At 40.8% G+C, this 11,436-nt stretch overlaps 1 pseudogene; it reads right to left on the bottom strand.

Annotated features, from left to right (window-relative positions):
• Positions 1-547: 547 nt before the first annotated feature.
• On the bottom strand, positions 548-2,350 carry LOC133389697 (tigger transposable element-derived protein 1-like; annotated as a pseudogene).
• Between the last annotated feature and the right edge of the window lie 9,086 nt (positions 2,351-11,436).

Here is an 11,436-nt window from a genome sequence, read left to right as displayed (position 1 = left end):
CATTATGGTGACAAGCTCCCTGCTGTGGATCGCAGGGAGGGAGGTGCCTGCCTGCCTGCCCGCTTGCCCTCCACCAGCTCCCTTGCTCACTGTCTCCCCTGCCTGCTTGCTCGCTTGCCCTCATTATGAGGGCAGGCTCCCTGACACAGATTGCAGGGAGGGAGCTGCCCGCCTGCTCGATGGCCCGCACCCGCTCGCTCGCCCTCCGTGGGCTCCCTCACTCGTCCTCCCTCTCGCCTGCTTGCCCTCCCCCACCTGCTCACTCACCCTCTCCCCCCACTCACTCACCCTCCCCCACCCCCCTGCTCGGTCACTCACTCGGTGCACACACATTGCTTACTGTAAAATCTTTTGTGTTGGCTGCAGCGCTTCTATCTTTGCCGGGTCTCCATGGCGCTGAGAAGCAGTTTGGGGCTGATGCAGGTGTTATGCAGATAGTTGGTGTCGTCCACCGTTTCAGCCTTTAGGGCTGCGGGGCCGGCTGGCTCTCTGTTGCGTGGTGAGCCTTTTCCGTTGCCCCTGGAGTTGGCACATTTTTATCATCTGACTACAAGTCATCCAAGTCTCCATCATCTGACCCATCAATGAATCTTATTCGTTTTGATGGTGGAGACTTGGATGAAGCTCTTCCTGTTGATGTTGACATTGAAGATTGTTCAAGGCTGGCTGTTGCTGTCGAAGGTTGCGATGGTACTTTCTTAAAGTAGGAAAGCAATGAACTTTGCCTCATGACTTCCCAGCTCCTTTCCCTTAGAATTTCTTTATAGCATGCAATACCATTTCGAAGGCTTGCATTCACTTTAGAACTTCTTTCGAAAGTTGAGAGGACTGATCCAAAGCTGCCATCCCCGTTTCTATACAGTTGACAGCTTCTTCCAGTTCCTTGGTTGTCATTTCTCTAGGCACAGCAGGTCTATCATCAGGATGGGACTCCTCTTCACGAAACATCCTTCTTTGCTCTTCAATAAGAAGAAGATCTTCGTCTCTTAGGGTCTCATCATGAGATACAAGCAATTCTGCCACATCCTCAGGCTCGACTTCCATTTCTAATTCCCTTGCCATTTCAACAACATTTGTGGCGACTTCCTCCACTGGATTCTCAAAGCCTTCACAACTGTCCAAAAGTGTGGGAATTAGCTTCTTCCAAACACCTTTCAATGTTGTTTCTTTAACTTCCTCCCATGCATCTCTTAATAGTTTTATACCATCCAAAATCATGAAGCCTTTCCAAAATGCTTTTAATTTATTTTCTCTTTGCCCTGCTACTGTACTGCTTTCTAAGGCATTTATAGCCTTAGCAAAAGTTCTTCTCAGGTAATAGGATTTAAATGCTGCAATTACACCTTGGTCCATAGGCTGCAGCAATGAAGTTGTATTTGCAGGTAGAAAAATAACATTTATCTCCTTGTACAAACCAATTAGAGCTCTAGGATGGCCAGGGGCGTTGTCTGCAAGAAGTAAAATCTTAAAAGGAATGTTCTTTTCCTTGCAGTAAGCCTCAACTGTAGGCTTAAAATAGTCCATGAACCAATTTTGAGAAAAGATCGCCAGTCATCCAAGCTTTTGAATTGGATTTATAACAAACAGGGAGGCTAGCTTTTGCATAGTTCTTTAGGGCCCTAGGATTTTCTGAGTGATAAATCATCATAGGTTTTAACTTGCAATCACCAGTTGCATTAGCCCCTAACAAGAGAGTTAGCCTGTCTTTTGCAGCTTTGAAGCTAGGCATTGACTTCTCTTCTTTAGCAATAAAAGTCCTAGACGGCATCTTCTTCCAATATAGGTCGGTTTCATCCACGTTGAAAATCTGCTGCTTAGTATATCCACCTTCGATGATGTTAGAAAGCTCACGTGAGAACTTTCTGCAGCTACTGCATCAGCACTAGCTGCTTCACCCTGCACTTTGATGTTGTGATGGCTACTTTCCTAAACCTATTAAACCAGCCTCTGCTAGCTTTGAATTTATCCTCAGCAGCTTCCTCGCCTCTCTCAGCCTTCATAGCATTGAAGAGACTTAGGGCCTTCCCCTGGATGATGGCTCAGCTTAAAGGCATGTTGTGACTGGTTTTATCTTCAATCCACACTTGTAAAAGTTTTTCCATGTCAGCAATAAGGCTATCACATTTTGTTATAACTTTAGTGTTCACTGGTGTAGCACTTTTAATTCCTTCAACATTTTCTCCTAAGCATTCACAATTGTACTAACTGTTTGGCGAGCCAAACCCAGCTTATGGCCTATCTCAGCCATAGACACGACTTGCTCACTTAGCTGAATCATTTCTAACTTGGCACTTAAAGTAAGAGGCTTACGACTCCTTTTTTTATCACTACTACTACACTGAGATGCCATTGTAATTAACACAAAAATATTATACAGTATTACTGTATATAATATATATATATTATATTTATATATTATAAATAAATTTATATATTATAAATCATTATATATTTTTATATTGAACAGTATTGTATAATACAGTATAATAACCTTAACCTTTGAAAGTTTGGAAAATTGCCAGAATACAGAGAGACGCAGAGTGCACAAATGCTGAATCAGACTGAATCATCGACAATAAAATGGCACCCAACACCCTTCTTGGACTCAGCTGCTGAGTGCGTCATCAGAGCTTGGAAATGTTACTTTTTTGAACTACAACTCCCATCAGCCCAACTGTAGTTTAAAAAAGTAACTTTCCAAGCTCTGATGATGCGCTCAGCAGCTGAGTCTGGGAAGGGCATCGGGCATCATGCTGCAAAAACACCGAAAAAGCGGAACAAGCGCTGAACATAGCGAACATGGATATAATTGAAAACTGTCGCATTAGCGGAGCGCAGAAAAGTGGGGCCCTACTGTAGCCTTTTGGTTTTCATGATATTCTGTAACCATCACTTCATAGCTAAGATTTCAGATGTCTATCCAGTATCTTTATATTATTGAACATGTCCAGAATATTTGTAAACAATTCAAGGGTTTTTTTTACAGCGGAACATCTCTAACAAACATCCACCACAGCAGGATAACTACAGTACAATCTATGTGATGTTAAATACTAATGAATATTATTTTAAAGAAGCTCTCTCTTAGATAAGATGAAATCAAGGTTGATATTACATTTTAAAGAATCCACTATTCTTTTTCAGATTGTTGCTATTAAGATCTTTTCACCCAATTTTTCATAAAGGTGTTTGAAACAGTATTTTAGTCAGGGCCTTTACTATTAGTTGTGGTGAGTAATTCCCAAATGGGTTTCAGAGAGAGACTATGATCAACATTGCTACAAATATTTCCTGCACATATTCTTGACATGTAACACTCAGACCCAAAGTATACACAACATGTACCTACGCACATTAAAAAAAAGACTCAAAATGCTACATGTATGAACAGAAGAATGACAGCAGTAGCAAAGAGGATACTTCATCCTTTCCCCATATCCTATCCCTCGGGAGTGGTGCAGTTGAGTCAGAGGGTTGATTCTGAGGAAAATAATGGCTGAAAGGAAAGGCATTAAGTAACCTCTCCCCCTCCCTGCCACCACCATGCCTCCACTCAAACTCTTAAGGATGCTTTTGGTTAAAAAAAAAGTTAATCTTAGGCTCCCTGCTTCTTAGGACCCCTTCGCAGTACTCACCATACTTCATAAAGCTTTTTCTAAGTCTAAAGTTTCAGTCTCAATCAAACTGACAAGTTTCACGTCTCTCACACACAAGCTGAACTGCAAACATGCTGAAATAATCTTTGTTCCCCAAACAGTTGGAAATATTTGTGAACATGTATTTATTTTATTTTTATTTATTATTGTGTTTATATCCCACCTTTTCTCCAAGGAGCTCAAGGTGGCATATGTGGTTTTCCTCCCTTTCCATTTTATCCTCAAAACAACCCTGTGAGGTAGTTTTGTCTGAGAGACTGTGACTGGCCCAAGGTCACCCAGCAAGCTTCATGGCTGAGTTGGGATTTTAACCCTGGTCTCCCAAGTCCTAGTCCAATACTTTAACCATGCAGGCTTTCGGTACACCATTCTGTGCAATTGTATCATCTCTGCCTGTTAGTGCCAGAGGTTCACCATTACACACACAATACAGTATAATCTGACCATGTAAAAAACATCAATATAATTCTTCCTACCCCACCCCCTTCATTGTCTTAATTTTCATACAACCCAAGCCAGAACAGAACAAAATCAACATATGATCTGTCTTATCTGTTGGATCTGGGATATGAAGATGGTTGTCATGGCACTATGAAGTCTTGAATGCATCTTTCAATGTAACAGTTGCATGGATTTAGTCCCAAAATACAATTATGTTGTATTCGGTACAAGACTAGGCCAGAAACCATCTCTCCCTCAGTTCATCCAGAGTCTATTAGGAAGTAAGGTGGTTGGTACGTTAATTAGAATGCTCATTCTATGCTTGATTCTCAGCATAAGCTACAGACAATGGAAGCTGATGGTGGTCTGCTCCATATGAACTGGAACATATTGTTCAGTTGGTTGAATCTAAAAGAAGAGAGAACAGCATTACCCAGCAAGAAACATATTGAAAAGGCAGATCACAGATGGTGTTATCTGGAACATCACAAACCAACATGTTGTTTGTGTTCTCTGCCACATAGTGATACATAACCTTAGAGTGATTTTTCTAGTATTCAAACCCTCTAGAACAATCTTTCAAGAGAAGGGGGGAAACCATGGGTCTGCTAGAATTGCTCCTAGGAAAAAAAGGTTTGGGTAGAATGTAATCTTTTCATCAACATTTCTTAGAAGCAGCATTTTGCGTTTCACCTTTTAATGAAATGGATCCCATTGATTCCCACACATACAAAAATACATTTTGTTGAAAGAAGGGAAGTCTTCCCTACCACCATCACCACACACACACACACACACACACACAAAACACCTGAAACATGCTCTACCAGTGTTCACAGTTACTTTGGGCTATTATCCTTAGATGGGGCATTTTTTCTAGTATTCAAGACAACTCCCCTCAGCTGCTTACAGAGAATTAAACTTATATAGGAAAAGATGTATATAAAATAACTTGTCAGGAGGCCTGTGTGCACTACAATTGATATGTAATGTTTTTCTTTTCATTCCATGTAAGAAAAAAGCAGTGCATAGAGGTCCTAGTTGATGACAAACTAAGAATCATGAGTAGGGTTGCCTCCCTCCCAGTAGGGTTGCCAGGTCAGAAGCATCCCAAACCCTGAGATTTCAGGGGTGGGCCCAAGTGATGTCACAGGGGTAGGCCATAGAGATGTCATTAAGCATGATATATTAAGCATCAACCACAGTTGCTTGGAGCATACAATTAAAAATATTTTTTCTCTGATTGGAAATTAATCTTCTCTGATTGGAAAGAAATCTTAGCTAAAAGATACAGCCTGGTCAGGGAACATTAAATCTAGCCTACTTGATTCTGGCAAGAAGGACTTAAGTGCCCTCAGGCCAGCCCAGTCACCAGAAGGCCACTGTAGGAGGAAAGGAGCCTATTGTTGTGGAGATGTTAGATAGGAGCACTCAGGAGCAAAGCTGGATGCCCCTGAAGGCTGCAATTCTAAACACACTAAGCCCCATAGAACTCAATAGGACTTACATCTGAGTAGATATGGTTTGGATTTATCCTCTGCAAAGATATCCATATCCAAGCAGGGTTGGCAACCCCCTGCCTGGAATGCCCTGTCCCTATCTTTTAACATGGCTGCTCCAAACGTCTTTACAGATTTGGCCCTTCACTTCAGAAGAGGTCTGAGAAATGAATAAGAAGATTCGCTACCCTTATGGGCTGCTATAAACTCACTTTGACAGCCAATCCAATTCCAGTGAGTAATAACTGACAGAGAGAAAACAAGCATGGTTTGGTCTACCTTCACAGACAGCAGTTTGGGAACAACAATTGCAGCCACACTTCCCAGTATGTGAATTCTCTCTTATCACTATTGGGCAAAAAACAAATTGTCATGCAAACCGCAAGGTGCATCATTAGTGGGTTTAAGGGAGTTGAGCTGAGTGAATGGAACCACTGTTGTTGCTTCTATGGATGTGAGGGAGTGAGGTTAAAGGTAAATGAAATGTAAACAGAAAAAGAAAAACAAAAGACAGTGATGATTTCCTTGTTGTTGTTGTTATGTGCCTCCAAGTCGACTACTACTGATTGATTGATTGATTGATTGATTGATTGCACTTGTATACCGCCCCATAGCCGAAGCTCACTGGGCGGTTTACAGCAATGAAAAACATTAAAACAAATATACAATTTAAAACACATATTTTAAAAACAATTTAAAACACAATTTTAAAATTTAAAACAATATAAAAATAATTTAAAACACATGCTAAAATGCCTGGGAGAAGAGGACAGTCTTGACCTGGAGCCGAAAAGATAACAGTGTTGGCGCCAGGCGCACCTCATCAGAATAATCATTCCATAATTTGGGGGCCACCACTGAGAAGGCCCTCTCCCTTGTTGCCACCCTCCGAGCTTCCCTTGGAGTAGGCACCCGGAGTAGGGCCTTTGATCTTGACTGTAGTGTACGGGTGGGTTCGTATTGGGAGAGGCGTTCCATCAGGTATTGTGGTCCCAAGCTGTGTAAGGCTTTATAGGTCAAAACCAGCACCTTGAATTGAGTCGGAAACATACAGGTAGCCTTTTTTAAATAGATGTTATATTGGCCACATCCCAATCATCAGGTATGGAGGCTGATCTTAGGGACAAGATATATATTATTGTTAGAAGATCAGCAATTTCACCTTTGAGTTCTTTGAGAACTCTCAGGTAGATGTCATGTAGGACCTGGCCATTTGTCTATTTTTATTTTGTCAATAAGACATTGAACTTCACTATTTGTCTCAGTTCCTCAGACTCCCTTCCTACAAAAGTTAGCTCAAAGTCAGATATTAATTATACAGAATAATTAAATACACCAGGATGGCTTTCAGCAATCATACAGCTGTAATTTTTAGATTTTTTTACATAATTCATATGTTTGTGCATGTGCACATATGGTAATGAGTCTACTTTAGCTATATGTAATTTTGGGCAGGTTCATAAAAACAAGTAGAAATCTACACATATTGTTAAAAAGTTATATTAATTTTTAATTTAACAGGCTGCAGGAGTCACTTGCCTCCTGAAGGCAGGTCTTTCCACAGCAGAAAACGTTGAGTTCCAAGATTTCAGTAGAGGGCAAAACAAGATTCTTTCAGGCTATCAGACTTAATTGCTGCAGCATTCTCCCTCACAAGAGCACATAGCAATACATGGAAGGTTAACCTGTTTTGCACTTGCAGCATTTCTGACATCTTGTTGGGCACCCACACAAGGCTCATAGTATGTAAAGAAACATGATTTTGCTCCCCTGTCCCTATTCAAGTATGCACCATGCCTCCCTCCCACTACCTGGATCTCTCCACCATGTCTGTCTCTGGCTATGTGCCCGGCTGAGGATATATTATTTGATTTATAACCCGCCCTTCCTCCCAGCAGGAGCCCAGGGCAGGAAACAGAAACACTAAAAACACTTTAAAACATCTTAAAAACAGACTTTAAAATACATTAAAACAAAACAACATTAAAAACATTTTTTTAAAAAAAGCTTTAAAAGCTTAGGGCTTTAAAGGTCAAAACCAGCACTTTGAATTGGGCTCAGATACAAATTGGGAGCCAGTGGAGTCAATAAGGCACAGGGGTGATATGCTCCCTGCGCCGTGCTCCCGTTAACATTCTGGCTGCTGCATTTTGGACCAACTGTAGTTTCTGAATCATTTTCAAAGGCAGCCCCACGTACAGTGCATTACAGTAATCAAGCCCTGATGTTACCAATGCATGTGTCACGGTGGAAATGCAATACCATACCAACCACAACAAAATTCCTATGAGTTAGGCAGAAAACTCAGCATCCCACAACCAGACAGAATTCCTAACCAAAAATCAAAACTAAAAAAATCCTAGCAGCCAGTCAGCCAAGGTCACAGAAATGCCCATGCGGCACAACATGACCCAGGGGCTGCAGTTAGTGCATAATTCTGCAGCACGATTGCTGACAAGAGTAAGACCCTATCAGCACATAATACCTCTGCTCTGGAATCTGCCCTGGTTGCCGATTTGCTACCAGGCCAAGTTTAAGGTGTGCTTTCCATGTTATGGGTACCACAAAGTACTTGTTCTGCTCTGGTAAAAAATCAGTCCTTTAGTGTGGCAGCACCTACATTTTGGAACTCCCTGCCTATTGACATTAGTCAGACACCTTCATTGTACTCTTTTCAGCACCTACTAAAAACATTATTGTTTAGGCAAACGTACCCAGGCAGGTAGAAGCTATTGTATTTTTATCTGTTTTTAACTCATTGTTAGTTTTCTTATTTTGAATGTTTTTAAATACCTGTCTAACTGTTTTTGCCAATAATTTTATTGTCTTAATTCTTTCTGTAAACCACTTCGATATTTTTTACAATGAAGTGGTATATAAATGTTGTAAATAAAATACAGAAATGAATTTTGGAGTCACTGTGGCCCTTCGGTCTCTTTCCACTTTTAGGAACAAAGGACTTTACCTTATACCGACTCAGACCATTTGATACCATCTAGCTCAGTACTGATGACATGGACTAGCATTGGCTCTCCAGGATTCCAGGCAATAGTCTTTTCCAGAAACTGAATTTTGGGCCTGCATATGAGCTACAGCCCTTCCTGTTAAAAAAAGTAGCTTTTAAAATTATTCTTTGCAATTCACTAATGAATGCACATCATACCTAGTGTAGATCCACATCATTCATTTAAAGCACATTCAACACACATTTGAAGCACATGAATCCCACCACAGAATCATGGGAACTGTAGTTTGTGAAGGGTGGTCGGAATAACTGTGAGGGGGAAACTACACTTCCCAGGATTCTTTAGGGGAAGTCATGCACTTTAAATGCAAGCTGGATGTGCTTTAAATGTATCATGTGGATCTACTTAATAAACTTTGCCTGCATGTAAATCATTTTAATTAATTTTTTTAAATGGAAATGAGCTATAAAGTTTACTGGGTGACCATGGGCTACTCACTATCTCTCAGCCTAATCTCCCCCTCAGGATGAAAACAACAAAGGGGGGCCATGACAACCCCAAGGAAGAAGGGCACACTTAAATGTAGAGGAAGTAATAATATATAACCATAGTGTGTAATCAAATACTTATCAGGACCTGGTATGAAGAAATATTTATATAAGCATGTCAAAGATGTTTATTATTTACACAACCTGTAAAGATATTTGTAGTGCAATCCTATGATTGTGTACTCAAGCAAGTCCCAATGTATTAAATGCGGCTTATTCAAACAAGGACGTGTGGACAGAACTGCAGCCTCAAGCCATAAGGAACACTCAACCAACCCAAATTCAGAATCATGCCACTTTAAGCTATTTTGTAACTTTTTTATACTTTTACAGTTATTGGATTTTAAAGGGATTTATTTCTTGTTGTGAGCTGCCTTGGTTTCCAATAGGCAATCCTACCTCACAGGGTTGTTGGGAAGACTCCATATATACACACACACTGGAGATGTAAAAATACATAGACCCCATATAATAGTTTATTGTCAAAATGAGTTCATCATTGCAGAATATTTTTAAAAAATCAGTATTAGTTTCCAACATAATAAAAGCATAAAAAAGACTTTTGGTACTGCTGAAAGCTATATACTTACTCAATTTATGAGATTTTCAGATAAACAGGAAAAAAGCAACAGTGTTCTACCTTTGCAATGGTGTCTAGGTATTGCCTGGAGGCCCAGAAATCCCTTGTCAATCACAACCCTGACTTCATTTATTAGCTACAAACCTGAAAGGGAGGGGTTAGAGCAGCCAGCTAAGAGATCATTTCACAGAAGTTGCGGAGGGCGGCGGCAGACATTTTGGTGTATATCTCATGAACCAGACCACCTAGAAACTTAATATTTTTTTAAATGAAGGCTGAGAGTCCGGAGATTAAGGGGACTCACCCGGAGAGCACCCCAAAAATCTGGAGTCTTGGGGCAAAAACTGGATATCTGGCAACCCTACCTCCTAGCAATCACATAACGAGATGAATGATGACAACAAACAATAGGTTAGAGATATGGGGCAAAGAAGGCAAAGTTCAGTTGCTTTACATTCTTAGTCTGATGGACCTTTTTGTTAGTCAAATACTTGAAAACTGTCTAGCTTCATTACAAAAGTAAGAAAATAATTCCTTTGGGTTCATTCCCACAGTTGCCAACAAGAAGCCTCTGGGAAGCACACAAGCAGGACATGTAGGCATCAGCCCTCTCTTGTTATTCCTACCAGCAGCTAGTACTGAAGGACGTAATGCTTCTGAACCTGGACGTTGCAAGCCCATTATAAATCCATCACAACTGGATCCAAATTATCCCTTATATAACTTTTATTGTTGAACCAATAATCAACTAGAATATAAAGAAAACACATTTAAAAATCGGAGACATTAACATTATTAACATTAGGTAGTGACACACTGTTGCTATCCCCAATATTACTGTTACGTAGGAATTGTTGGCGAGCCCGTGTGGCATAGTGCTTAAGGTGTTGGGACTATGATCTGGGAGACCACGGTTCGAAACCCCACACAGTCATGAAACTCACTGGGTGACCTTGGGCCAGTCACTACCTCTCAGCCTCATGAAAACCCTATTCTTAGGGTCGCCATAAGTCGAAATTGACGTGAAGGCAGTACATTTACATTTACATTTAGGAAGTTGGAAGTGGGGCAAGAGCAACTCCTGTTTGGGTTCTTTTGTGTGTATTCCAGAAGGAAGACAGAGTTAGGGTCCTCCAGCTGGCTAGGCTTGCCTACCTTTACCTGTGCTGTTCTCTGCTTAACTTTCTTCCGTTGTAAACTGATATGCTCAGGGAAGCTTATCTGCCCCTCCTTCCTTTGTTCTCTTCTTCGACTGTCTGAGGAGAGAGGAGACGTCTTTGTCTTTGCTCTCTCTCCTGAGCCATGAGGACCCACGTCTGGGCATTGCACCTCCAACTTAGTTAGAACTAGGTATGCCTTTCCTATCTACTATGTATTTCTATAAATAAAGTAGCTTTTCTTATTTTACTAAGTCTTAAGTCTCAGTGATCTAAATGCAGGGTAAAATCTTGCTACTTAGGTAAATACACACACTGGCACACACACATCTCAGACCACTGACAATCTCTGCATATACACATTTCCATAACAAAGAGTTATGGGCGTCCAGTAAGCTAAGTTGAATTGCAAGTTGTACCTGAAAGCTAAAAAGGCTAAATACTGTGTGTGATTTACAAAGAAAACAAAAGGAGACTTTAGGTTAGAGAAAGAAAAGCAGAACAAAAGATAGGAAACCATGGCTGAAGAATCAACACTTAAAACAAGCATCCCAAGGCTGGAGAAGGACAATTATGTGATTTGGAGTCT

Source organism: Rhineura floridana, chromosome 7 (assembly GCF_030035675.1).
Source record: "Rhineura floridana isolate rRhiFlo1 chromosome 7, rRhiFlo1.hap2, whole genome shotgun sequence".
NCBI lineage: Eukaryota > Metazoa > Chordata > Lepidosauria > Squamata > Rhineuridae > Rhineura > Rhineura floridana.
Note: the sequence above shows the minus strand (reverse complement) of the source record. Positions and strands in the feature narration are given on the sequence as shown.